Consider the following 16591-nt stretch of genomic DNA (forward strand, 5'->3'; position numbering starts at 1 on the left):
AAATACAATACTTTTTAAACATGTTACAGTTGAAGATTATATCTCCTTTGTCAGAGGAACTAGTTTAAAGAAAAAAATCTCACCCAAGCATCAGCTCTGCATTGCTACTTGTTTTTACAGAAGCAATTGCTTCTATTTACACTCACAGACTGGCCAAGCAATCAGGTTATATATGGGGGGGGAAACTAATAACAGCCAATGAACAGGGGTGAGGAGGTAAGCACCTCGTTAACCCGATTTCTTGCCCTAGGAATTGTTACATGAAACAACAGCAGACCCAGTAGTGAAGTGTTAATTCTTCATTTACTTGTCTTTCTTCAACCAAACTTTACAGCTCTATAAAGCATCATAAGCATAACAAATACATTAAATTATCTTATCTTGAATTGCACTGTACATCACAAGCATGGAGCAGAGAGCAAGAAGAAATGTTTTATTTATGATGGTCAGAATTAAAGTCTGTCTGTAGTATTCTTGAACACCTCCCAGAATGAGGAAAAAGAAATATGGAGATGTTTTGCAGCATGTATTTCTACTCTAAGCTTTTTTCCCTACTCCATACGTATTCATCTGGGGTAATGTCCTACCAGCCAAACAGAGTAGGGACTTCACAGTCTGAGAAGAAATCCTAGTAGACAGCTGACCTCATGGACTCCCTTTTCCTTTTCAATGAAGTTGCTTACTTGTCATTAAAAAAAAAAGCCAGGCTGAAGTTTCTGAACTTGCACTTTCCATACTGCTTAGGAAGGGACCAATTTACATTGCCTCTGGCAGCCAGCAGAGCTGTGCAGAGGGACTCAGGGAAGAAATTAGCTGGAAGGCAATATTCCAAGTAAATTCCCAAATATTCACTGCCAGAGGAAGAGGAGCAAAAAGAAACAAGAACTGTTTAGTCAGCTCTTCACCTGCAGGTTTGAGTACTTGCTTTCATTTGGTGTTAAAATATACTGAAGATTAAGAATCAAAGTATGTTTAAGTACTAAGCCTGTACACACACAGTCCATGCTCGCTACTAACAATTCACCTATGGTTTAAAACCCCAAGACAGGGTCACACTCATCCATAAGACCAGTAGTGCCTTTGTACATAAGAGAGTGCTCTGTGTATGGTGAGATGAGCCATACTTGGGCAGTGGGCTGCTGGGGGAAGAGATTCACCCAGCCATTGGGAAGAGTCACTACCTCTTCTTGTGAAGCAATGGCCTAACAAAACTGGCACGGGGTTGCTGTGAAAGCAGAAAGTATTGCTAGCTCTCTAAAAAGGCTGGCTTTTAAAGGCTTTTCTAGGGATACACTTACTCCACTTTACTGACAGTAGGCTAAATAAAACTGAAAGTGTGTCACATGCATGCCAGGAATATGAATAAAATGATGCCTGACACTAGTATTACTCTTCCTACTCCTGAGCAGTGATAAGTTACTCAAGAGAAGGCTTCTTGATCATGGTAAAACTTATCACACTTATAATGGAAATGAAGTTACTGATATAAAATACTTTGCATCAAGCTCCGATAAGCTGCTTAAATACATACCTGTTTCAAAGCAATGAACAGTTGTACTGACCATGTCTCTGTCACAGGGGAAGCAGAGGTGCTCTTGCTAACCCCTTGATAGGGAGGGGCAACTCTCCTCTTACGTGAACCCCCTTGATAGGAAAAAAACTGGACAGAGGCCACTAACAGATCAGTGCTGCACAGCCTCCACAACACAATGAGGGATTTAGCTTGTTTCACAAAAGCACCATGAAACTTGCATGCTGGTCTTCCTTCCCATCAGGAGGGGTTAGATCTCATCCACCCTGGTGCAGGAAGTGATGAGGGCATTGACAAACCCGGTTGTACAGACAGCCTGAAACAATCGGCGAGGTATATCAGATCTTTTCCTTGAAGATAAAACATCCTTACTTTCCCCATCTTAAGGCTAGGCCTGCACAGGAGGAGCTGACAGTAGACGCTTCTGGTAGTTACAGGGGAAGGGTTTGGCAGGAGCATGAAGCCACACACAAGAGATCAGGATGTTTCTCCACATGCAGCATATTCCCTGGGAAAAGATGGGAGGATCTGGGCAAGGGGCTAACACATGGGGCCAGCTTGAACAGTGCTCAACCACTGTTAGGGCTCAGGACAGCTCATGAGAGCTACACACCCCGATTAATTTAATCAACACAGAGCAATAGGAAAAAGAGCTAAAAATTCCTTTGTGTTACCACCAAGTGCTGCTCATCCTCCACAGTCCTCAGCTTTTCCTCTTCCTTTGCCTGACCCATAATACATGGGCAATGACACCCAGCCACCCTTGCTCTAACAAAGAGAGCAGTCAAATACCTGACACTTGCACTCTTCCTCCCTCCCCAGCCATTCACCATCTAGTTGACAGCTGCAGGTTATTTTCCTCAGGCCCTTATGTTGCAGGGTAGGGAGGACAGATCTGGCTTGAGTAGGGCAGGAGGACAGGGTCTAAAGCTCCTTAGAAGTGATACTCCCCCCCCCCCCCCCCCCCCCCATTTTCAGGGAAATGATTTCACAACACATCTCAAAATGATGAGTGTATAGAAATGGTCAGCATCAAATGTGAAGCCTCAACAAGGACAAAAAAAATTTCTAGTTCACTGTCTTTTATTAGTTTGCCTTTAAAACAAGGCAATAGAAAGATTAGCTCTTAAATTGTATAGCTTATTGTATTTCCTTTAGGTAACTGCTTATTTACACTGTACAACAAAGATTTACATTATTATTTTATATAGTATACTTATAAATTATTACTAAGTAACTTCTACCCATTAATTAGTCTTATATACAGCCAGATATTGAGTATCAAAATAAAATTAAGGATTAAACATGGCATTGTTAGGCATCCAAAGTTATTAATATTACTTCTCATTTCAAGTGAGCCAAGACTTTCCTCACTAAAAGTCTTCTCATTGTGATGGTAAGAATATCACAGCCAGCTGTAGCCACCTAAGCACATATTTGCTAACAGGTTGCCAGTGGCAACCTGAAACTACTGGTTCAGGTTAGTTCTGGCTTTCCTGAAACCCTTAAAGCAGTTGCGTTTCTGTGTAGGAAGCACATCCATGCACAGTGCCTGCCAAGACATGCTCCGGCTGTTAGGCACCACCGATGTTGCAGGTACCAGGAGAGTCTTAGTACTGAAAATAAAGTACAGCCTCAGCATCTGGTCAGAAAGCTGTGCAGAGCTGACAGGGAAATACACGCTCACGTGCTGCTGGCAGGGATGCTGTAGATACATAGTCTACATCTCTTCTGGTCACTCACTCAAATGGTAGTCTAACATCTCTTCTGGTCACTCACTCAAAGTCCTAACGCAAAAAAAATACATAACAGAAATGTAATCCTTTCCTTTCAGTGTCCATTTACAGGAGAATTCACACGTTTTCACTTACATCAAGTACAGACACTTGCTAGAGCATAGCCTAAGCCTGAAGGGCTGGATCCGGCCACTGGTAGCAGTCAATAGGAGCTTGACTAGCACATTGCCAGCAAGGCTTCCATAAATACCTTCCTTTTCACGGCTGCCTACTGCTACCGCATGCAGAGGTCCCTATCTGGCAACATCCAGAACCTGAGGATTAAGGAGCTTAATCCTCTAGAGGATAAGGGACAATAATCTGTTTTCTGCCACTTGCTCTTCTTCCCAAACACTTTGATAGAGCTGATTTCAAAAGGGACAGTCTAAGCCAGGACAGTAGGTTAGGCTGTACCTCAACTATGCCAATAAGAGCATAAAGAGTACATCATCCCTCACATGCTTGCACAGCTACCAAGGAATTGGTTTTTGCCTCAGTTTGAGTCTGAAACGACAGCAAACATAAGAGCAGAACCTGTATGTGGGCTGTTATCAACAGACTAGGACAAAAGCAAGCTTTCTGCTATGCAGAAAGATACTTGAACATTTTATATAATCATCTTACCATTTATTAATTAGCTTCTTCCTTAGCATCTTGATATGCTTAGCTTCTGGTTTTGGGCATCTTTGCTCTAATGAAGACTTCAGCATAGCACCGAAATTAACAGACCAAATAACTCGATCCTGCACTTTCACTGGTAAATCCTCATCTCAGCACCCTTAACTCATATCTCATCATGGATCAAGTTTTTGTAAAAGCAAAGTAGAACTACACAGCTGTTCTTTAAACTAATAATCAGAGAAACAAGTAAACTTAAGGCTAAACTGCTTTAACACAGAAATAAGTCATTGACTTCATAAAGTATAACACTTTCAGTAAAGTTGAGGAGCAATCATGCATTAGAAGCAACCATGCAAGAAACCATCTTTACTCACATCATCTTAAAACATTCACAGGATAAACTAGTCATTTTTTTCAATATCTCAGTAGAAACAACATAATAGTTCTTGTTTCTACAAGGGCAATAGCTCCTGTATAGAGCTAGAGAAACCTGGAATTTTTTTAGTTGAAAGCCAATGCATAGACTTACCATAACTATAAAGTAGCTTGCTTAAAAAGTCACCTCAACTGCTTTGCATATTAAAGAACATTTATGATTAAACAACTAACACATAATAGAAAAGTTTTTACAGTGTTTTCAATAAAAAATAACTCTACATCCCTTTTATAAGAATTTTTATTTTTTAAATAAATACAAAAGGTGAATAGCTATAAAATTTAACATTTTATTCCTTTTCAGTTATTTTACAACAATAGAAAACATCTAAAATCCATTCCATATACTTACCTTTTAATCAGGATAAAATAAAACATGAATTTAAAGAGTCTGTTCATATTGAAGCAAAACTACAAGTTTTTCTACCACTTTCTTGATTACTTCAAAGAAAAAGAAAGCATTTATATAACAAACTGCCCAGTGTGAGCATTTATAACCTAAGCCCTTTCCCTCGTGCATGCTCACTGGTCTGACTTGAATGAGCTAATCAAGCCAGGAATGCTTAAATTCTCAGGGGAAAGTCCTACTTCCTTTTCCTTGTTGGGGGGGAGTGGGTGGGGTGGGTGTGTTTCTCAGTAAAATTAATTTCTTTTTAAAGGAAAGAAGTGCAAGTTTTACTTTCAGTGTTTTTTTGGGGAGGAAGCTGTAGAGTGAATCAAGCATTTGTTGTGAGTAGGATTGCTTAATTAACATAATAGATAAGGAATTCTTTTGAAAGCATCATTTGCTAGTATTAGAGGGTGAGAAGTGAAATTGTTTTCTTTATTTTCCAAGCTGTGTATGTATTTATTAGGCTTTAGCATTTTTTTCTGAGGATTATGAGCTAAAGTTTTTTGTGGTTTATATTTAATACAAGGTGAAGAACTGCTTTTTATAAAATACTTTATTTTTATACAAAGCTCCTAAACATGAGTGTAGCTGTTGTTGAGATTATAGAGAACAAGCTTGGGTTTTCTTTGCTTCTTTTTTTTCTTTTAACTTTTTTAAAGTATGGGGGAAAAAAAATCTAAAAAGCTTATTGTAAAAACTTTTTCTGTCATAACTTTTTGAACAGTTTTTCTTTGTATCATAGTTGATGCATAGGTTAAGTATGCCCTAAAAAAAACCCACAACACTTCAACTTCAAACAGTGTTTTCTGTTCTTATGTTAAATCAGGATGTTAGCTTCCATGAGAAACTAAAGCAAAGAAGGAAAGATGTTACTTAGGTCACTGTTAGGTAAGGAAAGGTAAAGAAAGATGTTACCTAGATCAAAAAATGTTTCTCTGCAGATTATTTCTTGCTAATTTCTTCAATGAATTAAGCAGCATTTGGGGTTGCAGTGTTCATGGGTGGAGTGAAATTTCACGGGATTATAGGTTGGGAATTTGGAAGTGAGCAGCTGTTGGTTCTGTTTTGCCCAGACCTAGATTTCTTAGTCTTACCAGGTTACCTAGGTCGGTGGTTATCGATAATGAATGCTTGTTCTGGCACTTTTGCTTCAAATAAGCTCTTGAGCTGTATGGCTCCTTCCGCAAGGAGTAGAGCCTGCGAGCCCTTAGATGGATTTGGGAAAAGCACTTCTGTACTGGACTGCAACAACGGGAAAAGTAGAAAAATACAGCTTACCTTGCTGCAGTCAGCCCCCATCTTTTTCTATCCCATAAAGAGCACTAGAGTTTGAGCAGAGTTTTTCATAATGTCTGGGAGGTTTTACTGAAGTTCATATAGTGTATTTGATGGCTCACATCTCATTTAAATTCTGTGTAAGTTCCTGGCCTTCAGTTGTTGCAGGGAATTTGTCTTCCTGGACTTAATTCTTGCATTTTTGTAATTGAGAAGAGGATCAGTGCTCTTTAAGAAAAAGAAGCAAGTCTCAAAGCCCAGCACAAATATTTATTTCTGGATTATGTTACAGACTCATAAATCATTTGCAGACTGAGACATAGTAACTGTGTCTTGTTGTTCAACAAAGTAGGGTGATGTTAGAGTAATAGCCTTGATAAATGCTCAGTCATTTGCAGCTCTAGTGGGAGAGTAACAATCCTGGTTGATTCCGCTGATGTAAAGCGATGGATTTTCAGTCTTAGCTTTGCATGCAGTGGCATTCCTTTGCTTGCAGCACAAATGTATCACTGTATTGAATCGTCTGAAGGGCGTAAGTTTTTTGCAAATCAAGTTTTTAAAGGTCAAAACCAGTATGTCCTGAATAGTAACTAAATAGCAAAGACTTGTTTGAAATGACAAATGGATTTTCTAAAGGTTGCTTAAATACACCAAAAGTATTGTCTTCGAACGAATACCTTTTCATGTCTTATGAGGATTACAGAGTAGAAGTGGAAAACAACTCTAACTCTTCTTAGACTATACTTCATAGCTGAGTTGTAAGTCTTTGATTTACAAAAACAAAAGCTAGCCAATGGCAGTGTAAATAGTGCTGAAGTTACAGGTTTCTAAGCTGTAGTCAAGCAATTGCAAATCCTTTCTGTTTTCAGTGGTTCTTCACACCTCTCAAGCCCTTGTTGCGTGATAGAAATGAGAGAGCTGTAAACAAAGTGCATTTGTAGCCAACCAGGAGCTGGTGGAAGGCCAGGACTTATGTGAAGTTCATAAGGGGGATTCAGACTGGAATGTGGAATGTCTGATGAAAAACTATTGTCCTTTGGAAATGCAACACATCCTGGAGAAATATGTAAGCTAATTAAGATGTTTTGGGAACAATCTGAAGCTACTAGTAGAAGTGTGATAAGAAGCACCCTCATGTGAACTATCCTCATAATTATACTAAAAGGCACACCCCTTGAGCTGGAGACCCCGGCCCAAGCAGAGACCCCTCACCTTTGGGCATGTGTAGAATATTAAAGTAGCACTGTAGCTTTAAGAATAAGACAAGAAAATGCAGACCAATAGAAAACTGCTTTGCGTAATTACTCCTGCATATGTATAACTAGACTGTATACATACTGCACCTGCATGAACGAGCGGTGTGCTAGCTTTGTGGAGCTACCACCTAGCCCCCTGTCTTGCGCAAAACTTGACATAAACTGATGTCTCGGCTCTGTCTGTGTATTGGGTGTTGCACACCAGATAACCAACTCAGTTGGTGAGACAACATGTTCAGCATTGCAGCAAAGGCTGGAAAATCTTGCGAAGCCTCCATCCTGAGTGTTATGTCTGGTAATGCCTTGAGCAGTTCTTGGATCCGTGATGTTAATTTAGATTCAGTAATTGCTGAAAGACTAAAACAGAGGCCCTCTTAGGTTTTTGTTCCATTGCAGCCCCAGGGTATCAAAGCTTGCCCCAAAACGTGGGAAAATATTTTTCCATATGTGCTTTCTGCAGGTTAGAAATGCTCACCAGATATAAAAGCCATTTTACTTATGACGAATGCTAACTAACAGCCTTCTCTAATATGGACTTGCTCTGTTGAAAAGGCTGAGAATTCAGCTCAAGAAACACTAGCGGGGTGGTGAGAGCACAGGGGAGCCATGGTAAACATCCCCCCACCCCTCCCAATGAAATTACAGATCTGCCCCTTTTAAAGTGTTTGCTTGGGGTGAGAAGCATTGTATATGGCAAAAGCCACAGACTCCTAACTGTGAGTGGCAAGCAGCCATGCAGACAAACACCTGAGATGTATTTGTGATTTAAACTTTTTCTTCTTTTAAATGAAGCTATTAGTGACTGGGAGTGACAGCTGTCTTAAACCTGTGCTGTATCTTATTCTTAAGCTCTGCCATCAGCTTGATGGACAAGAGAATCCCCAGGGGTCTTGAGTCTAATGGAAACCACTTCAGTGTGTCTTTTTGGATTGTGCTCTCTATTTACTAAGTCTATATACTTGATTACTAATCTACCTTCTGGTCTGGCTGCTGCTGACAAGAGTGATAGTACTTCAGTAGGAAAAAAATCCAATGTCTAATTCCATCTAACCTAAAAATACAATGCAAGTTAGCATGATGGGTTAGAATGAGGGGTAGTAAGAGTACGTGTTGTAATTGAGATTCAGGATAAGAAATCAGCTCATATTTACCATCAGACTTAGTTTTCAGGTTTTGAGATGGGTTTGAGATTCAACAATCTGAAGATCTGAACCCAGCATATTCAGGCCCTATATGTGCCTAATTAAAACAAGATCTTATTGTCTAGAACTGTCTGCTTCTACCTTTCAGTTGTTGGTCAGGGTTTGGAGGTCTATGATGTTCCAAGGTTTTGATACACTTATGGATGTCTCAACAACTACAGGGCTCTGGAGGATCTGAGAAGCAAAGCACTGGTTTTTTTAACCTTGACTTTACAATCCTTTGAAGTTGTATTGCACACTTGCCTTTTCTGGCTGTAAAAGTATGAAAGGAATTCTTGTTACCTGCCTCTCTAATACTCAACCCTTCTTTAGATTTATTGCTCAGGTGTCTTTCCCAGAACTTTTCAGTAGTCCTGCTGTCAGAAGAAAAAGGAAATAAACATCTTGGTTCTGTCAGGAGCAAGACATTACCTGTCAGTGCTGTGCTCTGTAAATTGCTTTGACTATTTACTTATGTCAGTTCAATTTGACTGCACTTGATTCCTGGTCCATATATTTCAAGCTTCCCATTAAGTGTGGGATTGATAATTAACATGCCAGATCCTATGCAAAGGCAGCATCCTTTGGACAAGGGTGACATCGTTCTTGCAGTTGGGGCAAATCTGTACCAGTGTTGCCACCCTGTGTACAAGGTGGGGTCTGTTCTTTCACCAAAGAAAGGGGAAAGGCTTATTAGTCTTTTCTATTAAGATACAACAGTGTTTCCGAGGCATTTCCTTGTGTATCTGCACTGTGCAGAAATGAAGGACTTAACAGGACAGGCAGTGAAATGGCAAAAAGGAAAATAACTTTCTGTTCCTTTGAGGGGAAGTACACATGAAATAAATGTATTCTTTCAGGCATTGTTATGTCTGGGTGGTTTGCCTTGGTATACCCTGCCTCTTAGGAGTTTCAGCTTGACAGATATTGTAGGAATGTGTTTTTCAGAGTGTTTAGTCATCTGCTCTGATGTGCCAGTGCCTGGAAATACATGGATCTGTCTTCAGTGCAAGCACTGCAAATCTGAGCTGTAGATGAGAGAAGTAAGACTCAAGACAACAACGTGGCTGCATTTAAAAAAATAATTTTAAATTATTCAGACCCGTGTGTTTTCCATCAGGTACCTTGATAGACCTCACTGTGCTTGATTAATTAAAGTTTTACACTACAGGAAGGGGGTTTCTAGGCAGATCCCCACTGTCTGTGAGGAAGTCCCACTCCCTTGCACATCTGGAACAGCTTCCCTGGGAGTGGCAGCACCAGCCAGGAGGTTCCACCATTCCATGTAAGGCTGCTACATCTGCCTGGCAAGGCCACCCACGCTGGAGATCTGGTTTCCACAAACCAGGCTGCACACTCGCGGTCCTTCTTTTGGGTCATGATCCAGAATTACTATTCCTGAATGACGTCAGGAAAAGCACAAGCAAGAAAGCAAGAATATTTCCCAACCCTACAGTGAATCCTTCTTGATCAGTTTCCTTTGTGAACATGAGCCAAAATTGGTACAATCTCACCTTAGCAATTGATACTTTCTTCTGAGGGAGACTAGTCTGAGAGAATCCCTATGACAGGCTCACTGAAATCTGCAGTTGGCTTGTGCCCATGACAGGAAAGACACCTCACAGACAAAAACTTAGTGAGTGGTCATGCTGGATGGCCTGAAAGGGACAACAGAGCTGCAGTCCTGGAAAGCTGCAGTCAGCAAAAAAACTCATTAATATAACTCCAAAGTAACCTAGCTTAGAGTAACCATTTTCTGGATGAAAATGTAGAGACCTCTTCCAGGATTTATGCTCCTCAGTCAATTGTGGATGTGTTCTCACCTGTTTTCATGGAGTCAAATTGTAAACCATCTCTGAGAGTAAGCTTTGGTGCCACAAGCGTTGATACTCAGATTTTTTTGCTGCTTGGAAGACTTACATTGTCATTGTTCTCATACCTCTGTGAACTTTGCATAAAGCAAAAATTTCCTGTCCTAAATAGAGAAAGGAGTGGTAGGACAGGAGCTGAAAATTGGGGCTTAATTGTTAGACAAGCTTAGGTATCTCTGGGTGTCCCACCTGGCTTATAGCAGCCAGGGCAGGGTGGCACAGATCTCTCTTGGTCCATGTTGTGTCTGCTGGCTCCGTGAAGCATCTTTGTGAGCATTAGATGGCCATGTATTTGTGATTTTACAGGCAAACAAGGTGAGACCCCAGTCTCTGAGCCATGGGGTTCTGGTATATTTTAAGGTCACTCTCCTCCTGTCTCTTCCAGGGTAACTGTCCTGCTCTGCATGAAATAATCCAGTGTTCACTGAGTAGGCGAGGGAAATATTTAAGTATATGTAACTACATATATGTAGCTATACATGACTATAAGAAATACTCATTTAACTAGGACCTGGCATGCTGGGATTTCACTACTGAGAATTGACAGTCATTGTTTCTCTTACCTACTCAGTAAATATGTATGTTAACTCCATGTGTGTGTGTGTAGATATACTTAATGTGCCAAACAATCTCAGCTTTGTTTAGTCTCTTTCTTCCTCTGTGTTTCCTCGAGGCCAAACAAACTGATCACTTGATTATCTAAGTGTTAACCATTCACCCCTTCTCACAGACTTGCTTTCTAGACCTGTAAGTTTCTATGCCCTTCACCCTTGCAACTTTGGGGAAAAGTCATTCTGGTTGCACTCGGGCTTTGCCTTCCCTGGGTTACAGCCCAGGACAGAGGTACCCTGCTGCCTGCCATGCTGCCAGAGACCAGCAAAACATTCCACTTCTGTGCTAGTGATTCAGTATTTGAGGTGTAGATCAGAGCTCACCTTAAAGCAGACTGCCTTGAAATCACTCGCTTTCCTCCAGTGACTGGTCACAATTTCTCAGTATGACTGAAGAAGTAACACCCTAAGGCTGCCCTGAGCTGTCTTGAAGTGCTGCTCAGTTTGATCTGAACGCTATTTTCTTATTGTTCAGGACAGCATGGAAGAAAGCAATACAGTGGCAGGGTATTTCGATGCCAGGAAGAATATCAACCCAGTGTCCACAGGTACTGGCATACCACCTATGTAAACTTTTTCATATGAGCTTCCAGAGTGCACATAAATTATCCGCTACGCTTAGGCAAGGCAAAGAGAATTGGATGAGGAATTAGCAGAATGTATTCCACAAGCTGCTAAGGAGAGCTACTCCAGTGTACTCTAGTTGTCCCAAGTCATTCCTTTCAAATTCATCTACCAGTCTGTGTCATCATTCAAACCCACAAGAAGTTAAGAGATAACACCAGACCTGACCCATGCTTGCTGCTTATATTTTTCTTGGAGAGCAATGTTAAAGAACACTTAGTAAAGGCACAGTGAACAGTGTATTGCATCATCTTTCAGCAGCAGCCAAGACTTTGGTTGTTCAGTCATAAATAAGTGCTGGTCTTGAAAAGATAAGGACATATATTGTGGCAAAATAAAGTTCTGCTTTAATTCCAATATTTTTCTCCACTGTCCCCGGGAATTCTCTGCATGTTTCTGTGTGTGAAGAAAGCCTTTGCTCTAGGCAGATAATGAATTGTAAATCTGGTTTCCACAACAATCAACTGCAAACATGCCTCCTGTATTATGCCAGTAGGGACTTAAAACTAGTGCCTTCCTTGTCTGAAGCAACACTGCTGAAGCATTAGCTTCTGCAGATTTTCTTGCACATTTTCTTGCAGATTTTCTAGAATTTTTCTTGCAGAATGCCATGGAAGTAACTTTCTGTACATCAGTTAATGCAGAATAAGATGTTATTTTTCCCCTATAGTATCTTCACTGCCAGACCTGTAAAATATCAGGTGTGCACTTCTCTGTTTACAGTTCTTAATACCTTCTTAGAACACATTTTACACAGAGTTACTCAGGAATTGCTTAATCCAGAGGCATTTGGTATTGCAAGTACTGATATTGCAATATTTGATATTGTAAGTACACTGATCATCTCTAAAGCAAACTTCTTGGGTTATTCATTTTTGTTATGCTTTAGCAAGCAAGGACTGTATTGCTAAGGCACTAAAAGTAGCAATTTAAGTTACCTGTCCGTTGCTACTCAACCATTTAAGCCAATAGAGTTAAAAAGAAACTAACTACACAAGCATGGTGAGCAGGTAGTACCACATAGAGCTTACACCATGGAAAAATTAATTTTGTGGATTTGAGAGCACGTAAAGTGTGAGTAACAGCACATCAGAACATGGGCAGGCTGGGCTGAAGCCACAGAATACTTTTTGTCTTTGAGTTTCAGTTTGGTCTCTCTTTCTCAAGTCAGGCAGCTGCTCCGAGCTCTGGAGGGGATAGGAAGAAGTGCAAGTCTGCTAAGTAAAAGGTGCTTGTGCCTGTAAAATCATTTAAAAGATGAGAAGAGTGGGGATTTAAGAGTCTTGTAGACAAGGAGCCATAGCGTTCACCAAGGGACCCAAGATCTTGTGCTGTGTAACTAGAAGCTTTGTTTGCCTCAGGAGATACAGCAAGGACCGGGGGTGTTGTCAGGGCTGTGGTGGTCATTAGGACTGTGTATTAGCTCATGTTTCTGGGTAAACAGGTGAAGCCCTGACAGGATGTCTGTGCAGTGTCTGGGGCAGTGCTGCTTTGATATAAATGCACACAGAGGAAAAGGCAATGCGTGCACTGCCCTTCTCAGGCCTGGCTGCTCCTACAGAGGTGGCTACGGAGGCATTTTCTGAAGCCGGATTTGGAGGCTTTGCTCAGCACTCGGACCTGGAGCATCTGTGAAGAACTACCCACCTGTGCTGTGTAGCTGAAAATCTCTGGATCTGGCTTTGTATCACGAGAGAGGAGTCTAACCTAGCTTGTGCATGGCTTTGTAGCAGCATCTCAGCATTTATTTTAAATAGACAGACTTCCCAGCTGCTGAATGATTTGGCAGGAAAAAGAAATGCCCTGCTAGCATCCAAAGAGAAAGTGAAACAGAGCAAACTAGGGTGAGAATATATTTACTGTGAAATAGTAAAACTGAAGTAGGGTGAACACATGCATTTCTCCGCCAATACCTGGTATGTGCAAAATGCAGGATGACTGGGGTTTAGTGAGGCCTGTCTTGTTTTTGCCATTAGCTTTGTAGCAGAATCTTTACCTTCCCTTAGCATAGGCAATGTTGTTCTGGTGAAGACAGTAAGTATTAAGTCACTACTTTATTGTCCCGCATTTAATTGCTACAGATCAAAGAGGTTTTAAATGAGTTTCATAACTGTAAATCACTGTTACTGTACTTGCAGAGTTCCTCAGACAGTGTTTGGAGATACAAATTGTTGCCACCTGGGACTTAATTCAGCCTCTGACCTTTTCAGCAAGCACTCAGAGGGTCTCTTATTCTGGTTGCCTGCTCCAGGCTGCCATGGCCACCTTCCTACTGGTGACCCCCCCAACAACCTGAACCCCCTTGGGAACTGCAGGTTGGACACTGAACCTGCAAGCTCTGGAAAATGAAGGTTGGTTCACCTACCAACTCTTCAGTCATTCTCTGAAACTACCAAGGCTATTTTGCTTGCAACATTAAACTAATTTGGTAGGCCACAAATGAAATGTGGAGTGGCTGAAAGCTGGAAAAGTTGTGGTCAACTGAAGTGAGGCATTGGTGAGGAATGTTGGCAGTCCTGAACATACAGCTAGCTAGAAGTTATTGATGGAAGAGTTTGCTGTTGAACAGCTGGATTCCTGTTGAGTTTGCTGGATTCTGTCTGGATCTGACGGTTTTATCCAAACCTTATTTTGACTATGATTCTGACTGTATACGTGGTATAATATAATTTACATTGTAATGGTGGGAACAGTCAAAACTAAGCTTTAAAATATTTTTAAGTCATTGAAGCAATATACATATGTATAAAATAAATCTGTCTTGAAACAGAAGCTCTATAACATTATGATTTTTTATTTTAAAATCAAATTTTTGAAATGCCAGGATTTTCTGTGAGCTGGAAATGCTGATTTTGGGTGGGTGTCCTTTCTACAGATTAAGTCAGTGTTTTATAAGCTTTTCTTAAAAGCTGAGTAGCAGCAAACTGCTGGCCAGTGTGGGTAAACATGCTTGGAGTTGAATATCCACTTGTACTCTAAATGTACTCTGGTCTTTTTCATTTGAATATAGCCTTTAAGCTCTGCTTAATGTAATTTGCTTACAGAAGGGAAAAAATATCTTATAAGGACTTACGAGAAAGCAGACTGAGGTTCTCAGACTCCCTTAATGGTCAGTGCTGGACAGTCCTGAAAAAAAGGTCTAGATGACTTCAGAGATTGCTTTCCTCCTTCATCTGATAACATGATTATGTATGGTAGAAAGCGGCCTGTCTCAATTACCCTTCCAAACAGCACACTGAAATCTTCATCCACAGCTCCCTGGAGGAAAAGGAAGAAGTGCACCAAAATGCAGGTGAGTCTTTCCAAGCTCAGCCCGCTGCAGCAAGCCAGGAGGAATTATGTTGCACAGATAGTGCTGGCTGAACCAGCATCCCTCAGTGCTCTACCCACGCTGGGAAAAAATATCTCCCCAAAGGTAACGATTTTGTAATCCTGGTTAAACACTGTTTCTTTGGAGAGTTGGAACAGGAAACTAACCTAGCATTCAGCTACTATTGTCACATAAAAATACCACAGCAACTTCTGTTTCTTTCCAAAGAAAAACAAGGTAAATAATATTAAAGGTAACTCAGATTTAGATGGTAGGTCCAAATTGTCAGCAAGTAATTTGTGGAACAGTATTACAAATGGGCTAATCAAGGCATCTAGTGCCTGCCATCAATGGGTAACAGAAAATGTGTTATCTGCTAAGCTATCAACAAATGGATGTTATAGAGCAGGAAGGAAATCTAATCAGAATTGCTAAGTTAGGAATATGCCCAAGATAGCAGAGTGTATCTCATTGCCTTTATTTCTCAGCCTGTTTACAGAATCGTTCCTCTTCCCAGTCTCCAGTTCTTCAACTTCATCTGCTTCATGCAAGCAAAAGCTAGCAGGTCCTTGTCTCTGGTGTGGCTGGGAAATTCTGGAACGTGCTTGTTTGGATGTTGCAGATGGAGGACAGTGACCAAATACTGTGGGGAAAATTAAGCTTTTTGCTTCTAGTACCTCTCAAAAGGAACAGGGGAGAGCCGGGAGACTTTTGGAAGGGACAGGCTTCATGCTGCGGAAGATGAGGACCCCTAGGTGAAGGGCCTTAGTATTGTTTAGCCCTCTCTAAGAGGATATACTCCCCTAAGGCTTGGATGCAGTAAGATGATGGATGGGTGCATTGGGAGAAGCCCTAGCATTCAGAAAAAGGTATTGGGTTTCTGTTCTGTGAGACCAGGCAACAGCATAGCTCTCCCCGATCCCAGGCAGCTGTTACTGGGGCAATGGGATCATGAAACAAGGGATTGTACTGAAAGGAAGGAAACTTAAAAGCAGCAGAATGAAAGTTTCATATGCGGTACAGCAGATAGCCATCGAAGATGGCAGAGACCAGAATTTCAGCATGATTCACAGACCTAGCAAGCAGCCTGAGTTGCAGTTAATGCTTCACGGATTTTTGAAAAAGGTCTATAAATTTAAGCTTCTGGACTAGGAACTGCTTTAACTGCTAGCAGACCTGAGGAGACTTGCTTGATGGGCAGTCCTTCACACAGACCCCAAGCAGATTTCCTCCAACGAGGTTACTTTTGAACACAAGCTGTCTTTTTGCTTGGCTTGCAGCTCTTGAGAGAGGTTGCTGGTGTCCTGGATCCTGAAATGCTTTTGAAGAGCAAGGCTGGCTAGAGCATCTGTGAACAGGAGAATCAACCCCTTCAGCAGGTGCTGGATCATATGGAGGACATGCAAAGCAAAGTAACAGCTTCCAAGACACGAGTACAGTGAGTACAGGACAAGTTGAAGACGGCAACACAAATGGCTCTGAATGCCCCCTTCTCTGTGGTGAGATGAGTGGAAAAAGGGATTCAAGCACTAATTAGAATTTACATCAATCTGTCATGGGAGTGGTTTTCATTAAAAGATAGGTTCCTTAGCCTTCCTCAACGATACTCATAAATTAATTCACCACCTGTTCAGAGACCACTCAGGATTAGTTGTGAGTAACACAAACCATGAGGAGACAGCCTCACTGGCGGTTAGTTTTACAGGCTGA

Source organism: Mycteria americana, chromosome 4 (assembly GCF_035582795.1).
Source record: "Mycteria americana isolate JAX WOST 10 ecotype Jacksonville Zoo and Gardens chromosome 4, USCA_MyAme_1.0, whole genome shotgun sequence".
Lineage (NCBI taxonomy): Eukaryota > Metazoa > Chordata > Aves > Ciconiiformes > Ciconiidae > Mycteria > Mycteria americana.